We start from the raw sequence: 19,344 nt of genomic DNA, 5'->3' as shown, positions 1-19,344 counted from the left end.
TCGGGGTTCTCATGCCTTCCCTCAGGGAGCCACCTAAACTGCTCGGGGGTGAAAAATCCTCTTGTATGAAGTGCCAAGCTGCCTGCAGCAGTGCATGATGGACATTTTTTTTTCTTTTTAAAACACACCAACAAAAAAATGTATTTGTAGATTGTGATAAAGTGTAAATAACTGAATTTTCAACCATGGTTTGAAGTCAGCTTTCAGGGCATTATGTCTTGTTTTGATGAAAAGAGATCACTCTATACCCCCCTTTTTAAAGGAAAATTATCGCAAGAGAATCAGGATGTGTAAAGCTAACATGCATCGCAAAAAACCAAAGGTAACCTAAATGTCTGATTTTAATAGCACATATTTCTCTTTTACATAAACTGTGACAGCAACTTGCATAAACAGTTCTTTAGCTGTTAATTTTAATGTTAAAACTTTGCAAAACTTGTTTAATAAAAATAGCTGTAAAAAGAAAAACCATATGCTGCCGCATAAATTAGCCATAACTCTTAATAATCCTGCCCATCACAAGTGAACTGTAATGTAACCTGGGCACAAAGTCTGACATCTTAAATGACACATTGTAAAATTTCAATGAATGTAGATTAGACCTGCTGCTCCCCAAAGTCAAGCTTTCTGCTCAGCTATTTAAAAATGTACAAGGATGAGCCCCTATAGGTCCCTGTATTGATATTCACAATGAAACGTTACTTAAAATTTCTTTAAAGTTGCATGTTTCTCTCCTGTAATGTGTAAACTGCATGCAGGATCTCTTATCTTTTATTTTGTGTGTCTTTAAAACTTCCTCGTCAAAAGACTGACCTCTTACTTCTCCATTTTCAGGTGATTGAAAACTCCTGAGGCATTTCCTGGAGTAGAATGGGTAGTGAAGACCCATGTCAGGTAGGTTAAGGTGGCTTTCTATTAAGGATGTGGGACTTTTCTCCTAACTGTAAAATAGTTCTGCCAGAAGGTAGCCCAAAGGTGATCAGTGGACACATCTTTCTTGCCCGTCATCTTTATCATATTTACAGCACAGCTATGTTTATACGTTGGTCTACAGTCCATAGTGAACTTACTTGTTATGATCATAGCATCCGCTTCTGTCATGTCAATAACCTTATGGGCGGCGGAGGGGGGCAGCTCATTGGTTGGAGTTCATTGGTTATAAGCAACAAAGTGACTAGATAATGTAAATAAAAGGGTATATATTAGAAGTGTGTTAGGGGCTCCAGGTATAATATGAAGGCTAGGAAATCTGGCATGGGAACCAGATTGCAGAGAACTGGGACAGCAGTGGTAGATCACAGAAATGTCCTTGAAGACAGGACTAGCTATTTAGGTGCTGGTGCTAGGATGAGTAAACCCTAGCCGTGTTTGCTTTCTCACTTGAGATTCAAGTTCTAGGGAGGGAACGTCAGACTGTGTTAGCTTGAGTCACATGTTCATTCTTTACCAGGATGTGGGAAGAAAAAAACCTAATCATTCAAAAGGAAGCCAGGATGTTATTAGGGAAAAGGAACGGATACTGGCAGCTAAAAAACAATTGTCCAGTAATATTTGTGTATTATAGAAGTAACTGAGACTTAATGAGGTTAAGTGACTTCCCAGGGTCACATAATTAGTATGGTTAGTAATTGAGCCCAAGTTTGTTCCAGAACCTAACATCTGAACTTTCTATATTATACTGCTTTTAATCTAAGGAAAGGGGGATTTCTCACCCTCAGGAGACCCTCAGAAAGTACAGTGTGGCATAGCAGAAAGGGCATGAGACATGACAGAGAGTTGAATCTCCAAGCTGTCTTTGTTTAGTGACCTGAAACAAAGCACTTATTTCCAAACCTAGGGAGGAAGATCGTGATAATGCACACCTCATAATGGTTGGCAAACCAGATTAATTTTTATGTATAAGGCCAACCAATTTGGTGTCCTATATATTAGTAAATATTGGTGTTCTTTGTCTAAGGAAGGTTAACCTTCCCTGATTTGGGTAGGTGGGGGCTCCAACAACTGAACAAGCCTTCCTGCTGATTGAAGCTGTCCAGGAACTAGCTGGGTGATTTTTTCCCTCTGCCCCCGAGAGAATTCTTAAGATTAAGAGGACACTGAAGGGTAAGGACCAACCTACATAGGCCAAAGCCATGTACAGCCTTTGACAGTGAAATGTGCTTTCTTGGGAGATATGTCTTCCCAACCTGCTTCTCCCAGGAGCCTCTGAGATCTAGAGACTTTAAGGAAGACCACATGTGTTGGTCATGGTTTGGGGCACCTAGGAAATCCTAAGTGTGATATTGATTACATGAATGGCAAGGCAATTCTCTCCCCAAATGCAGAGAATGAGTCTTGGCTCTTCCTAGGGTAGTCTTAAGAGCAGAATTTGGGGGATGCTTCTTCATTTGGCCTGCAATTTGTGCCTGGAAAAACAGGTATTGTTGGCAGACCGGGATCTGCAACAAGTGGTCTGCTTTTTCTGAGTGTGGATCAGTCAGTTGGTCCCAGTGTTTTCTATAGTTTTCTGTCACTACCTGTGAATCTTTATTATTACAGTCCTATAAGCTTTTAGAGCCACGCAGGACTGGGGACTTGTCCTGACTCTGCTTCATCATAGCCTTTGTCTTTGTTTTGACAAAAACAAAACCCTTAATCCCTCTCTGGGTCTCAATAAAGTTGATAATAGTAGCTAACATCACTGTGTGATATTATCCTAAGCAGCTAATAAGAAGTACCTTATTTGGTCTTCTTTACGTTTCTCTCTTAACTGTTATAAAATTTGTGTAATGTAAAATTTACCATTTTAACCATTTTTTTAGTTCACTTATTTTTAGATAGTGGAAGAGTGCATGTGTGTGCATGTGAGCAAGGGAGGGACAGAGAGAGACCAAAAGAAAATGCCAAGCAGACAGGCACCACACTGTATGCGTGGAGCTGGACACGCTGCCTGATCTCACAAACTGTGGGATCATGACCTGAGCTGAAATCAAGAGTCAGTCGTTTAACTGACCGAGCCACCCACCTGCCCCATTTTAACCATTTTTAAGTGTACAGTTTGGTGGTTTTTAGGGTATTCACAATGTTGTACAATCATCACCACTATTTAATTCCAGAAAATTTCCATTATCCCCCCAAAAAATCCCAGGGGTGCCTGGGTAGCTCAGTCCGAGCGTCCGACTTCGGCTCAGGTCATGATCTCACAGTTCGTGTGTTTGAGCCCCACGTCGGGCTCTGTGCTGGCAGCTCAGAGCCTGGAGCCTGCTTTCGATTTTGTGTGTCCCCTTCTCTCTCTGCCCCTCCCCTGCTCATGATCTGTCTCTCTCAAAAATAAATAAAAATGTTAAAAAATAAAGAAAAAAGAAATCCTATACCTGTTAGCAGTCACTCCCAATTCCCCTCTCTCCCCAGCCCCTGACAGCCACTAACCTACCTTTTGTTTGTATGGATTTGCCTATTCTGGGTGTTTCACATAATGGAATTATATAACATGTGCCTTTTGTGATAGGCTTTTTTGACTTTGCATAATGTTTTCAGGGATCATCCATGTGTCATTACTTCGTACTAGTGATGGGAAGCATATTACTTCCAAAAGCAGCCCATTTCATTTAAGACAGCTGCAAGTACTAGAAGTGTTCCCTCATTTTGAATGAGTCACTCCAGTAGCTTACATTGGTTCTACCTTGGACCCCTAAAGGAATATCCTGTCAAGCATTTGAAGATCATTTTCATTAGTGTTTCTTCTCTAGTTCCAGCAGGGTTTTTTTGTTAGACTTCCTAGATCTGATTTTCAAGAAGAACTAGCAATTTGGTTTTATATATTGGCAGTTGTTGGGATTTTTTTCTTTTTTTCTTTTTTTAATATTTAAAAAAAAATTTTTTAATGTTTATTTTTGAGAGAGAGATGACAGAGCGTGAGCAAGGGAGGGGCCAAGAGAGAGGAAGACATAGAAACCGAAGCAGGCTTCAGGCTCGAAGCTGTCAGCACAGAGCCCGATGCAGGGCTCGAGCTCACAAACCTTGAGATCATGACCTGAGCCAAAGTCGGCCACTCAGCCGACTGAGCCACCCAGGCGCCCCTATACCGGCAGTTTAAAGTTTACTCAGATCAGTATCAGTCCCTGTAAAACCTCTGCTACAAACCAAATGCTACCCGTAAACCTACCAGCTTGCAGCCTAGATCTAGTTAGCTTCTGTTAATGCAAATTAAAAAACATGTTAGGATTATTGGCATATAATCATATCCATGTGATTCACCCATTTAAAGGGTACAATTCAGTGGTTTTTTAATATATAGAGAATTGTACAGTCATCACCACAATCAATTTTAGAACATGTTTATCACCCCCCAAAAAAGAATTACCATGCCTTTTAGTGGACTTCCCACCCACTTGCCTTATCCAGCCCTAAGCAACCACTCATCTACTTCCTACCTCTGTTGACTCGCCTGTTTTGGACATTTCATGTAAACGGAATCATACGGTGTGGGATCTTTTTTGTTTGGCTTCTTTCACTTAGCATAGTGTCTTCAAGGTCCATCCATGTCATAACACATGTTAATATTTCATTCCTTATAGCGTCAAGGACTGTTTCGTTGGATGTATGTTGCACTTGTTATTTATCCATTCACCCACTCTTGGACATCTGGGTTGTTTCTGTTTTTTGGCCATAATGAAAAATACTGTGGGGTGCCTGGGTGGCTCAGTCGGTTATGTGTCCTACTTTGGCTCAAGACATGATGTCGCAGTTCATGAGTTTGAGCCCCACATTGGGTTTTGTGCTGGCAGGGTGGCTCAATAGGTTAACATCTGGCTTCAGTTCAGGTCATGATCTCCCAGTCATGGGTTCGGGCCCCACATCAGGATCTGCACTGACAACTCAGAGCCTGGAACCTGCTTCAGATTCTGTATATCTCTCTCCCCTCTCCTTTCCTCCCTCCCTCCTCTCTCTGTCTGTTTCTCTCTCCCCCAAAAATAGACATTTAAAAATACTAAGTATAAAGCTGAGCCCACTTCAAATCATCTGTCCTCTTCTCTCTCTGCCCCTCCCTTGCTCGTGCTCTATCTTTCAAAAATAAACATTTAAAAAATACTGTCCTAGGCATTAATATACAAGTTTTCATGTGGACATACATTTTCAGCTTCTTGGATGTACACCTGAGAGAGGAATTACTGGGTCAGAAGGCAGCTCTCTGCTTTACTGTTGGAGGGACTGCCAGAGGCCACGCTGTTCCCACCAGCAGTGTGTGAAGTTCCAAACTCCTCCATCTCCCCACTGACACTCCTTATTTCCTGCTCCGTTTATTGTAGATATCCTGCTAGGAGTGAATTGGTATCTCATTGTCGTTTTGATTTATACCCTCCTTAATGACTAATGTTGTTGAGCATCTTTTCATGTGCAGATCCCCTGTCTGTAGATCTTTTGTGGAGAAATTTAAATCTTCTATCAATTTTCAAATGGAATTATTTGTTTTTTTGTTATTAAATTATAAGTTCTTTATATGGTCTGGTGATACACCCTTGTCAGATATGTGATTTGCAAGGATTTTTCTCCCATTCCATGAGTTACCTTTTTATTTTCTTTGTTTGGTGTTTTTTTTGTTTTGTTATGTTTTAAGTAGGCTCCATGCCCAACATGGGGCTTGAACTCACAACCCTGAGAACAAGAGTTTCATACTCTACAAACTGAGCCAGCCAGGCACCCTTCTCTTTACATTCTCTGAATCAACAAAAGTTCCATTTTGATGAAGTCTAGTTTGTCTGTTTTCTTTTGTTGCTCATGCTCTTGCTGTCATAGATAAGGAGCCGCTGTCGTATTCAAAGTTCCAAAGATTTATGCCTACTTCCATCTAGTTTGACTCTTACATTTAGGGCTGTGGCCCATTTTGCATTAACATTTGCATAGGGTGTGAGGTGAGTCTTCTGCCTGTGGGTACCCAGTCCCAGCGTCATTTATCTGAGACTGTTTTCCCCATTGGCTGATCTTGGCACCCTTGCCCACATTGGCACACCAATTGACCACAGCGGTATAGATCCACTACCTTCTGAAGTATGTATTACTGAAAGTTACTGATATAATTTCTGACAGGTAGTAGCTACTCAATAAAAAATAATAGCTGATTGGGTTATTTTGGCATCACTAAAAGCTAATACTAATAATCAGTGGTGGGGCTAGGATTTGATTCCACGTATGGGTATCTCCAAACCCTGTCTTGACCCTGTAAAGACTGCTGGCTGCTAAAGGGGGAAGGAGGCTAGCTGTTCTCGCTGCCGTGCCTGGCCGTCTGTAGTTCTTCCGAGGCTTCGAGCCTGTGCCCCACATGCCCTTCCTCCTGCGCTCAACGTCCTTTGCTCCTCTCCCCATCTCTCTCCAGGGTGTCCATGGCAATGACTGCTGCTGCTAAGGGACAGTCACCCTTGCTTACCTAGGATTCTGCAGTTACTCAAGTAGCCTTAGGGTTTGTCCCCTCTTGCTTTCTCTCCCACCCGGTGTCCCAAGCTAAGAATGAAGGTAAGGATGCGTCAGCAGCCGCCAGGGCTTTCTGGCCTCTAAGCGTGAAAACAGACCCAGACTGTTTTGTTTCAGGAACAGCGGCCTGAGAGTCAGGACCCAAAAACCTCTTGCCTGCACGTACGCAGAGATGTACTGTACCGTGTGAATAGGGGAGTAGCTGTGGTGTGATGGTGGATGTTTTGCTCAGGTTTTTGAAACTTAAGTACTCCCTGCCTGGTCTCAAATCCCGAAGCTTTATGTCCCTCAAGGCTCATGGGCTCCCTCTTTCTTTATATGTCCGTAGTCATTTAACTTTTTCCTCGGTCTGGAGCACCTGGGTGACTCGATTGGTTAAGCGCCCAACCTCGGCTCAGGTCATGATCTCGCAGTTTGTGGGTCTGAACACCGCATTGGGCTCTGTGCTGACAGCTCCAAGCCTGGAGCCTGCTTCAGATTCTGTGTTTCCCTTGTTCTCTGCCCCTACCCCACTTGTGCTCTCTTTCTCAAAACTAAACATTAAATTTTTCCTCCATGCATTGATCTTGACCCCACTTGGTAAAGGAAGGAGAAAGTGACATAGGGAAGATAGGCAGCTCTTCCTGGCTAAGGGAGGAGAGAGCTTAATTTAAATGCCTCCCGTGTGTCCCTATTTTGGTAAATGAGGCAGCTGATACTAGGAGAGGTGAAGTAATTTACCACAGTTGCATAGCAAATTGTGGGGTGTGCCTCTCAGCATTTTTATGTACTGAAGTCTATTCTCTATGGTGGAAACACGCTACTTCTGTAAGATAACACCATGTATCATTGACACTGAGGCCATTTTTTAATAGGAAGTATCAAGTACTGCAAAGAAAGAAAAAGTACTGCTAATTAAATCAACACAATAGTTTGTTTTCATATCTAGTATAAGATGCATCCTGATTTCAGAGATGTTAAAACGTGGAAAAAATGTGTCTTAACTATTGCATTTTGCAATTCAAACATTTATTCTTTGCGATGTGCATTTTCTCTCTTATCCACCTATAAAGTCACTATTATTGTCCCATTTTTACACAGTGATGAAACTGAGACCCAGAAAAATTAAGTAACTTGTCCAAGGTCATGCAACTGTTAAGTAGCAAAACTGGGATTCAAGTTCAGGCGGTCTCATTCCAGAGTCCGTGATCAATTTCAACTACTGGATTGTGCTGGAATTTTAGAAGGAGTTCTACTTGTCAGCCAGAACCACCTCAGAGAGCCTATACAGTGATCTCTGTGCTGGAAGGAGATTCTTCCACAGGAATATTATTGCCAATGCAGTGAACAGTGCTGAGGCCACATAGGTCCTTATTCTGGCTGTCCCAGGTCACGAGTGTCCATCAGTTTATATAGTGTCTACCTTCCAGAAGCTCTGTCTAATGGGAGAGAATAACTTCAGTAGTCATGTAGTGTATGGTTGTGCTCTGTTGCCGAACTGAATACCAAGGAGCCTGGGGGAGCTGTCCGAGAAGTCGTAGGGAGCACCAGAGAAGGGGAGTGACATTTAAGTTAAGTCTTACAGGAAACCAAGAATTTGCCAGGCAGACAGATTAACCTAGCACTTTATTATGGCTTTAAACAGACTAATGTCAAATTCTGCTGCCTCCAGAATTAGTTTCATTTGCTTTGGAGCCTTAAGTGAGCTATCTTCCCTGAGTCTCAGTTTCATCATCTGTAAAATGGGAGGTTATTGTTTATTTCACAACATTGTTAGGAAGATTGAGTGAATGCCTGCACAACATTCAGCGTGGCCTGTAGTAAGCTCTCAATAAGTGTTAGCTGCAAATAGAGGCTGGGCGAGTAGATGGTTGCCCATTTTGAAAAGCTGGATGTTAGGCAAAGAATTTGGTCTTGATTTTGAAGTTTAGGGAAGCTTTTTTTTAAATTGTTTTTAACATTTATTCATTTTTGAGAGTGCAAATGGGGGAGGGGCAGTGAGAGGGTGACACAGAATCCGAAGCAGGCTCTGGGCTCTGAGCCATCAGCACAGAACCCAACGAGGGTTTCAAACCCATGAGTGGTGAGATCATGACCTGAGCTGAAGTTGGGACACTCAACCAACTGAGCCACCCAGGTGCCCCTTAGAGAAGCTATTAAAGGCCTTGACCACGAGAGTGACATGAACACACCTGTGTTTGCTGTTGAGCCCACAAGGTAGGTAAGAAAGGGAAGCAGAAGGGCAGAGCGTTTCCTTAGGTGGCACCACCTCACCAGGGAGTGAAGGGATGTTGTCCCCTCACCTTGCCTTCCTTCTGCTCTCCTCTTGCCTGAAGCCTTTTGGTTCTTACCTTTTTCAGAAAGAATAATCCTCTCTCTTCTCAGAGATTTGGGCTGTTTGAGGGTGGGATGTTAGGCCTTTGCCACATGTTATGGCAGTCTTCCCACATCCTGTCCCTTTAACCCGCCCTGTGCATTGGAGACCAGAACTCGGAGTCTCCTCTGATAGAAACTTTGCTCTTAAGGAATTGTTGCTTCTCCCACTGTAAGTCCTGAATGCATGAAGTCTCTGTCTCCATTTTAAGCTCTTAATTCTAGGCTAACTCCACTGGAATTAGCATATGCAGAGACCCACTTTATTCTCAGATTATCCTGTGAAGCAGAAAGTAGGCTGGGAAACTTGAAGAGTCCGGGTGAGGATGACCAAAGGGCCCAAGAGCTGGAGTTTAGACCCCCATCTCTGCTCTCACTTAACCGCCTCCTGATCTCTTCTCTGTACCTACAGTGGCCACCAGAAGATCTGCTTACACTGAAAGTAGCTCCCAGCTATGGTGCATAGGATGGACACCCCGTGATTTGCTTCCCGATTCCTGAAATTAAAAGGATTGGATCTTTCTAAGCCGTCCCTTTCTCTCTCCAAAACCTTCATGTACCTCTTGCTCTCTGGATTAATAGTCGTTGCATGTTTAAAGCAAGCAAGCATCTGATGAATATTGAATAGCCTGAGCAGACAGGCTGGATACAGCTGTCTGAGACAGCAGCTGTCGAGGGGGAAGGGGAGGAAGTGCACTGCCCTGCCAGCTACTCGTTCTTTTGTTCCCTGGGCTAGCCCTTCTAGGCCCCTCAGGAACAAAGGCCTATCTGTGGTGGGTCCGGCACCCTAGTCCTGTTGTGACCTGATCATTCAGGCAGCAGACCAAACTTTGTGGGGGGTGGGGGCGGGGGAGGAGGCAGGTAATGAGCAGATAAGTTCACTGACCTCGAAAATCAATTTTCCGACCCCTCGGCTGAAAGTCTCCCCCGTAAGCCGTGCCAGCACGAGGGCTGAGCCCATGTTCTCCTCCAGTGTTCTGGCAGTCGCAGCTCTCTAAGAGGAGGGGGACCGTCGCTGGACTGGACTTGGATTTCAAAACCGTGCTGCTGAGGTTTAGCTCCTTGACATCCCTTGACTACACACAGCAGCTTCTCAGCAGTCGGTGTGCTGCTGGGCTGAGTCTTTGGCTGCTTCTCAGGCAGGAGATGGGCAGCTAGGAGCTTCCCAGTGAGGGGCACGAGCTACCCTGGTGCTTCTCCACCTGCACCTGGGAGCTGGCTGCCACAAGGAGGCCTCGGCCTTTTCAGGGCAGACTCTTGGGAGGACATGGAGACTCGAAAAAATCCAGCTCATCTGAGGGGTTTCTGGGCAGAGTCTGAGGCACAGCCAGGCTATCAGCCCAGATCAATCACCTAAGTAGAACACGTTGCTAAGAAATTGGGACATATTCCTATTCTTAATACGGCATGAAGGGGCCAGAAGGAGCGGTTCTCTTATTAGCCTCTAGAGCCCACTGAGTCCACCTCAGTCTCATCTCTCCAGACACTATGGTGTGAGAACTTGAGATAGAAGGGTTTGGGTTCAGAGAGAGCTAATTCTCCTCAGGAACTTTTGGCTCCTGCAGCCTTCATGCCTCCTGTTCATGACCGAACTTTAGGTATAGAATGGATGCTCTCCATTTCTTAGGCTCTCTGGGGTTGGAGTTCAGGAAAAAAGCCTTGCATCTGCCTTTGAGAAAGAGAAATACCTTGTGCTCTGATAGGATTCTTAATAAGCTTCTTTCCAGAGGTCAGTATAAATGGCCACCCCTTTCATTCATTTTATTAAATGCATTGGCTGGGGCGCCTGGGGGGCTCAGTTGGCTAACGTCCATCCAACTCTTGATATCGGCATAGGTCATGGTGCGAGGTCATGGAATTGAGCTTTGTGTCAGGATCCTCTCTCTCTCTCTGCCCCTCTCCTACCTTGTGTGTGCTCACTCTTGCTCTCTGAAATAAAAACAAAGTAAAAGCGTTGGCTGATATATATTACTAGAACACCTACTATGTGCTAGACACTGGAGATTCAGCGTAAATAGGATAAAATTGGTCCCTGCCTTCATGAGCATATATTTGATGAGACAAACACTAACCGAATGTTAACCTCCTAAATAACATATATCATTTTCAGTTTTAATAAGGGCTATGAAAGGAAAGAAGAGGGTGCTGTAAGGACATAGAACAGGTGCACTAGCCTAGCTTGGGGGTTCTCTTTGAGGAAATGATGCTGAAGCTGACATCTAAAGGAAGAGTTGGCTACGCAGAGGGTTTACGAGATGGGCTGGGGAAAGCACACAAAGCACAGTCTACGCAGAGAGCAGGACTGAGGCAGGCTTGAGGCGAGGTAGGAACCTGGACCTTATTCTGAGGTCATCACTAAAGACCACTGAATCCAGGAGGGAGGTGTGCAGAGCAGTGTGATTAAATTTAAACTTCACTTGCTGGGGCACCTGGGTGGCAGCTCAGGGCATGACCTCACAATTCATGGGCTCGAACCCCATGTTGGGCTCTGTGCTGGCATCTCAGAGCCTGGAGCCTATCTTGGATTCTGAGTCTCCCTCTCTCTCTGCCCCTGCTCTGCTCACACTCTGTCTCTCAAAAGTAATAAACAAGCACTAAAAACAAAACAAAAAACTTGCTCCTGAGCGGAGAATGGATTCTGGATTTTGAGGACCTATTAGGAAACCTTATTTTAGTCCAGACAAGAAAGGAGGAAGACCTATAATAGGGTGATAACTGAAAATGTAGAGAAGTGGATGGATCCAAGGACTTTTCAGAGCTACAATAAACACAGTTTGGTGCCTGCTTAGATGTGGGAGAAGAGGGCATGATTAAGGAGGGATCCCACTTTCCTGGCCGGAACAAACAGCAGAACGGGGGTGCCATTTTTTGAAAGAACAGGAACCTGCTAACAGGCTTTGGCATGAGAGCAGGGCCCTGCCCTATGCCCCAGGCGTAGGATGTGTCTCTCCTGCAGATAACCCTGGGTATTTGGGGCTGTCAGGCCAGAAGAGATGAACACCTTCCCCCCGCCCCCCTCCGCCCCCAAGCTTAGGACTGAGGTGCTAATAATAGCTGTAAGAAGATCTGGTTTCCTCATTCTCTTTCCTCCAAAGTCTTTAAAGACAGCTCTTTATCTTTTTCACCTCTCTGGGACGGCAAAAATCATACCCCCCTTTGTAAAGCTGGAGGCCCCAATGATTCTGCCCCAAATCACAGCTCAGGCATGGCCGAGGATGGGAGGTATATGAAGTGAGGCTCCATTTTCATTGCCTAACACCAAAAAGACAATTCTAGTCTGTGGACTCCTACCGCCTACCCCTTTGGGCACCTAGAAGCCTGTACTGAATGAAATAACTAGAGTTGCGTTGTGGGATGGGGGAGATTATAAGGGAGGCAGCCTGGCCAAACAGGAGGCTAAGAAACCCCCTGATAGGGTAGCTTCATGGCTCTGAATTTTCTACTTGTGTCTTTGCAGCGATCAGAGGACTCCGGAAACCAAGAGAGCTGCTTGCTGTGTCAAGGCTGGCCTGAGGGCATTTGCAGAGCACAAAGAAACCCAGGAGAGATCAACAGTCTTTTCCCACTCCACCTCTTGATCTGTCTGATTTGCCCACAGAAAGCCAGCCAGGATCCCCTAAGAGAGTCTCTAGGCCCAGAATGGAGTCCTCAGGGCTGCAGGGGACTGTGATGCTAACAAACCTGCTTAGGACTTTAAAGAGCTGAAGGGGACTAACAGTGTCCCAAGCACAGCTTCCTAGATCCGAATAAACTGGCAACTCCCACTGTGCCAATTCCCAGATTGCCCGCTTCCCCTTAGCCTCCAGCAGAACTGGCTGGAACACGCTACCACCACCTCCTCTTTCCTGCCGCACACACTTGTGCCATGGGTGCCAGCCTGGGAGTCCTCTGGAGGTTCCCAAGGCTGGTGCCACCTCTGTGACAGGCTGAGGAAAGGCCGGTGAGAAGGCCCATTTACTTTGAGCAAGTTATTTAACTTCTGAGCCTGGTTTTCTCTTCACTGTTGATTACTAACCTTGTCCACACACTCTTAAAAGGTAGGGCTTTTCCTACTTCACTCCTGTACTATATATCCCTTCCCCAACAAATCTCTGGCACTGAGGAGCTCAATAAAGTTTGGTCAAGTGAAGAATGGTCCCACTCTGGTAGCTTCTGTCAGCTTTGGGAGAGAGCCAAAGGCCCCTTGTCTAGCCCCTGCTCTTCCAGCTATATTGAGCTAGCTCTGTGGCCTAACACTTGTTCTTGAAGGATTGGAAAGTCAGCCTTTGATAGCCCTCTGGTTTCCAGTGGCCTGTGTCTAGGCTGATTTTATCCTGAGCTACCTCAGAGGTTAGGGACCTCTAATACTACATCCTTCCTTTAATGAAATAACTCTTAGGGTCATTTATCCTAACAAGGAAAAGGGCTGGGTTTGGGAAGAGAGACTGGCTGCACTTAACTGCCTGGGGCAGTCTAATGAGCTTGGATTCATTCTTAGCAGGAAAGGGACATTGAAATCAGTTGATTTACTTTGGGCAAGTTATTAAGCCTCTGGGCCCATTTTTATCTTCATTATTGGTGACTATAAATAAGAGCTAATAATTTATTAAATGCTTAGAGTGTTCCAGGCACCACGTCAAGTATTTATATGCACAATTTCACTTAATCCTCCAATCCATTATACTCATTTTACAGATGAGGAAACAGAAGCTCAAGGATAAATAACTTGTGTAAGGCCGAGAAGAAGGAGCTGTCAGACTTCATCGTCCCTGCTTTTCACCTGTTCGTATCTCTTCACCATCACAAGTACTTTGAAAAAGGAAAGCATTGTGTTTGTGGGAGAGGTTTGTTTAGGGTGACAACCATATCCCGGTTTTCCTAAGCCTGAAAAGGTTTCTGGAATATTAGACTTTTAGTGCCCAAACCAGGAAGTCCCAGGCAAACCAAGATGAGTGTGTCGATGTCCGTTTGCGTTGAGACTCTCGGTCCAGAGCTGGCCTCTGAGGTTGCTTTTTCCCTGGCTTGTTGGTCTCTTAGGCCTCACCTTGTGGCTGGGGTTCCTTTATCTAGCATTTGCGGACTTGCTTCAATTCAGGCAGGAGAGAAGTTCGGGGTAGGGAGTGAGAGATTCATGTGGCAACCTGGGTCACTGTCTGAAAAGCCAGCACTAGGTTCCTAGGTAGTCACGCCCTCAACCCCCCAGACACAGGGCGTCTGTTTGGGAGCCTCAATTACACTAAAGCTCACAAGAACTAAAGCCAAATCCTCCATTCAAATCGTAGCTCGTCACTTGCAGTGTATTTTTCTGGGCCTGTTTACTCCTAAAAGGATAAAAATCTCTGTCCACTGAGTGGGCTCTGAGAGGCAAACAGAATGCATGTGAAATACCTAACACGGGGTCTCTACGTAATACTGCTCGACACTTCAGTTTCCTTCCTCCATTTCCCTGGTTTGTGTTTCTTACCAAAGTCCTGTCACCTGTCATGTCTGTCACATACAGCCTCCTCCCTCCTCCCATTACCACCTGCAGCCCTAGGGAGTCTCCTTTGAGAGCTCTGACCTAGTGCCTTGGCCCATCCACCCAGCTGGCCTGCATGTCAGTCACCTCCCCTGCAAGCAAAGAAGGGATGACATCAGCCTACGCCCCCCCCCCCGCCCCCCGCTTCGTCTGAAGCCTCTGAACTGTTTTGAGCCATAAATATTTTAGCTGGGCCTTTCTCTGGCTGTTGCCAGGGTGATGGACTCTCAGGGGACTGGGGTGGGAGTGCGGAGGCCGGGCTGGCAGCCTGGGGCCTAGCAGCAGAGCTGGCTCTGGAGGGGCGGGTACGAAGTCTGGCGAAGAGCCAGTGCTTGCTACAGCCGCTCCGAAGGCTGTGGCTCCGTCTGCCTGCCTTCCCTTCCCTGGGCCCTCTGAGCTGCTCCTACTGCTTCCAGGCCCAGCTCTGCCCTTGAAAGCTACACGGTCTTGAGTAAATTGCTAAGTGTCTCTGGGCCTTCATTTTAACATCAGTAACAGAGACGTCCCTACTTAACTCTGCAGGTTAAGTGGAGAAGACAAAAGGAGGTTTTATAAAACTCCTATGAAATATGAGCTTAGTTGTGATTAGAGAAGCAAGGCCCTATAGCCCTGTCTGATAGATCTAACAGCTGGAGTCCCAGGGCAGCGTGGATGCCACGCTGAAGACTGTCCCGGCACTGCCTCTCCACTTTCTCACACTGCAGCTGCAGCTCCTTTTCTAAGGCACCCAGGTCTAGCTGGACTACCTGGCCTGTGTGACGTGTTCCAAGAAGGAGTTGGGCCCAGTGACTTATGAGCAGAGTTGATGAAAGCTTTGTTTGCTTGAGATAATAGACATTCAGACACCCCCCCAACCCCCAGATGAGATCAGGCCCCTCAGCCTCTACCCCCTGTCCTAGAGATCTTCCATCTGACCAGCTGCTGAACTCTAGGTTGTTGATTGATCTTGTGATTGGCTAAAGAAGAAAAGAGAGCCAGCGGGGGTGTATCTGGATCCATGGCCCACTCATACCACTGAGAAGTTCTGGATAGGGTGCAGGATTCTACATCCCCTGCCCAACCCCGCCCACCACGACTTTCCTGTTGAGCACAGGCTCTGATTCCTTTGTGCAGAGCTCCCCCTGGTGGCAAAGGTATGCATTGCAGGAAAATAAGCTCTCAAAAGTGAGACTAAATGGCAGGCCACCTGAGAGGTGGAATCCTTTGCTTTATACCAAGGAGAGAAGGATCCTTGTCCTCCACTCCTAATGACAACCATTCCATTTCTTATATAGGATATCTCTCCCACATGTTTGCTTATGTTATTAATCATCACAATTCAATGACAAGAATCATTCTAATTTTACAGAAGAAACAGGCTTATAAAAATATAATCAACTCCAAACTCTTCCCCATATGTAGTATTCAAGAGCCTAACCTATTTTTCCAACTCCATCTTCAGTTACTCCCAAGCTGAAATGGACTTGCTCTTTTTTTTTTTAATGTTCTTTATTTTTGAGAGACAGAGAGAGACAGTGAGAACAGGGAGGGTCAAAGAGAGAGGGAGACACAGAATCTGAAGACAGGCTCCAGGCTTTGAGCTAGCTGTCAGCACAGAGCCCGACACGGGGCTCGAACCCACGAACCGTGAGAGCATGACCTGAGCTGAAGCTGGACGCTTAACCGACTAAGCCACCCAGGTGCCCCTGGACTTGCTCTTCTTGAACACAGCTTATTGCCTCTGGGCCTTTGCTCATGCTGTTCTCTGTATCTCATTGCACGCCCCACACCCACCCAAGTACATTACCTACCAAAATCCTATTCAGTTTTGAACACCTGAGCAAGAAACACAGTATTGTCAGGCGCCTGAGTGGCTCAGCCCGTTAAGCATCTGACTCTTATTTCAGCTCAGGTCATGATCTCAGGGTCATGGGACCAAGCCCTGCATCAGGCTCTGGGCTGAGCACGGAGCTTGCTTGAGATTCTCTCTCTCTCACCCTCTGCCCCTCTCCCCTACTCATGCTCACTCTCGCTCTCAAATAAATTCTAAAAGAAATACAGTATTTTCCAAAGTTCGCATTTATTATCTTTGTAATAAGTACTACAAGACAGAGGAAGGCAGATGTCTGGATGAGTACAGGTGCGTGAGTAGCCCTGAGATGCGGAATGTTGGATGGAGAGACCAACATATCCATGGAAGTAAGAATGGCTCAGAGAGTTAGAAGAACATGAAGACCCGTGGGTTCTCTTTCGGCGCTTGTAATAAAAATCAAATGTAAGTATTCTTGCTGGCAGAGGAGAAGCTGGGAGAGCTACCGGTGACATTTCTTCAAAGTCTTCAATCAAATTCACATTAGTTTTCTTTGTACTTCATAATAGATCTGTGTTATAATAATAGTAACTAATACTTAAATAGCACTTACTCTGCACCACGCACTGTTCTAAGAACTTTACACAGACTAACCTTCATTATAATCTCATTAGATAGGCACTAAGACTACCCTCATTTGACACTGAAAAAACTGAGGCACAGAGAGGTAAAGTAACTTTCTTAAGGTCATGCAGCTACTAAGTGGCAGAGCCAGGATTTGATTCTAAGACCGTGGCAGATAAGGTCTTCTGAATAACTACACTTTAAAAATACTGCCTCACATTTCTGTGAATACAACTGAATGCTCCAGAAAGCAGCATTGTGTTTTATCCTTTGGTTTGCACACCCCCACTGGGTACCACTGGAGGTCTGCATAATCCGGGTAGAAAACTACTGATCTAGAGGACAGAATTGCCAGTCATGGCCCCAAAATAACATGACCAAGGAAGAGATCCCAACTCTTGACATTCAGTGACACAGGACTGGCCTAGAGCCAGTGACATTTCCTCAAGAACCAAAACTCATGGAAGAGCCAATAGAGAACAAGTTAATTAGGAAATGAAGCTGCAAAGCAGGGAAGCAAGGGCTTCAAGGTCACAAAACAACTGAGACACGTGGCCATGGATCTGGAAAAAAAGAACCTAACCAACATCCTGCCATCGTATGATTCTTTCCCCCAGGGATCCTGTAGGAGGCAGATGTGAAAAGACTAGGACCCTAGATGTTTCTGCTAGATGCTGGGATCGAAGTGCACATTGTTGTGGATTATTTCAGTTGCAGTTGCCAGACACCAAACACAAACTAGCTTTTTATAATAGAAAAGTCCATAAAGGATTCAGGTATGGCTGGACCCAGGGGTTCAAATGATGCTATCAAGACAGGGTCAACTGATTTTTTTTTAATTTTTAATGTTTATTTATTTTTGAGAGGAAGAGAGACAGCATGTGAGCAAGAAGGGGCAGAGAAAGAGAGAGGCAGATACAGAATCCAGAGCAGGCTGCAGGGTCCCAGCTGTCAGCCCAGAGCCCAATGCGGGGCTTGAACCCATGAACTGCAAGATCATGACCTGAGCAAAAGTTGGATGCTTAACCAACTGAGCTACCCAGGCACCCCTCAACTGATTTTTTTTTTTTACTTGTCTGTGTTTCCTTCATTGCCTACGCTCTCCCTCCCTAAAAAATGGCAATGTAGCCAACACAACACCAAGTTCATATCCTATTTGCTTTGCCATCCCAAGTTGGGGGGAGGGGTGTAGAATTATTTCCCAGTTCTAAGAAAGGCCGTAAGATTGCATCTTATTTGGCCTGAGTAGGGTCACTAATCACCCCTGCTCCAAAAATGGTCACTGTAGCCTGGAGTGGCAGGATGGAATGCTTTGATTCCCCAGGCCAGGGTCATCTGCCCAAACTGGACCTGCAGAGTAAGGCAGCCCCACAAACCACATGGACTGAGAGAGTGGGACGCAGGGTAGTTCCGCAAGGGAACACCAAAGTGTTCTAAACAGAAGGAGGAATGGGTGTTAAGGCAGGAAAAATCAACAGACAACTGTTACAAGGTAGGCAGGAGACACACAATGGTTGCACACACAGCAGCCCATATGAGTGACCTTCCCCTCTTACACTGGTTTACTGGGTTGTATGAATACCCTCCAATCAATTAAGCAAACATTTACTGAGTATTTGCCATGTACAAGGTCGAGCGCCCTTCCACATAATAGATGGACAGCAAGACATGCTCCTGCCACCAGCCCCAGAAAGGCAATTACTGTTATGTTTCCTCCCATAGGAGCAAAGCAGACAAGCTCTTACTCCTCTCTCATCTTTCATGATGCCTTCTCTTGACTACCTCCCCTGTGAGACTTAGTTACCTCCCATCCACCTCTGAACTTGGTATATACTGCTATTGTTATCACACCGTGCCAGAATTTATTGATTCTTCTGTCTTTCCGAAGGATGAGCGGCACTTTTGTATCCCTAGGGCCCACCGTATAATAGATGTTCAAAAACATTTGTTGACCTGAGTTGAAATGAGTCCCCAGGAATGTCTCAGGTTCAGTCTTTTATGGACCATTCCTGAAAGCACTTAGCCACTGAGCTTCCCTTCCCAACTGGCTTTCCTTTTAAGAGCCAGTATGCCACTACCTGAATTCAACTGTAACTGATATATATTTGAATGCCTATTATGTGGGAGGTAGCTTAGGCTTTGGCAATTCAGAAATTAACAAGATACATTTCACATTCAGCACTCTAACAAGATCAGAACCAGCTCTACTACCAGAATTTCTTTGGCTGAAAAAAAGAAATCTCACTGGTTTCTATTCTACTTTGTGAGCTGGTCCTTTTCTCTCTCTTGGCCTCTTCTCCCACAGGGGAAGGCCTGACTTGGTGTAAAATTCGTAATTTAATAGATATACATGTGTTGAATTAAACCACATTTCCACTTGCCTAGCCTAAAAACCTTGGAGTAATAGGGGGCGCATGAGTGTCTCAGTCACCAACTTCTGCTCAGGTCATGATCTGGTTCATGGGGTTGGGCTCTGTGCTTACAGCTTGGAGCCTGGAGCCTGCTTTGGATTCTCTGTCTCTTTCTGCCCCTCCCCCACTCTCATTCTGTCTCTGTCCCTCTAAAAAACAAACAAACATTAACATAAATCAGTAAAAACACTGGAGTAATAGTCGATCTTCTCTTCCTTCCACAC

General features: G+C 45.4%; 1 protein-coding gene across 1 annotated transcript in view; it reads left to right on the top strand.

The window, feature by feature from the left end:
• The window catches only part of KHDRBS1 (KH RNA binding domain containing, signal transduction associated 1), a 37,989-nt gene extending 25,054 nt beyond the window's left edge, over positions 1 to 12,935 (top strand). The window contains exons 10-11 of the transcript XR_003911615.1: positions 835 to 894; positions 12,257 to 12,935. The gene's annotated coding sequence lies outside the window, so the exon portion shown is untranslated. The remainder of the gene's footprint in view (positions 1 to 834; positions 895 to 12,256) is intronic.
• The last annotated feature ends 6,409 nt before the right edge of the window (positions 12,936 to 19,344 follow it).

Source organism: Suricata suricatta, chromosome 8 (genome assembly GCF_006229205.1).
Source record: "Suricata suricatta isolate VVHF042 chromosome 8, meerkat_22Aug2017_6uvM2_HiC, whole genome shotgun sequence".
Classification (NCBI taxonomy): Eukaryota; Metazoa; Chordata; class Mammalia; order Carnivora; family Herpestidae; genus Suricata; species Suricata suricatta.
Note: the sequence above shows the minus strand (reverse complement) of the source record. Positions and strands in the feature narration are given on the sequence as shown.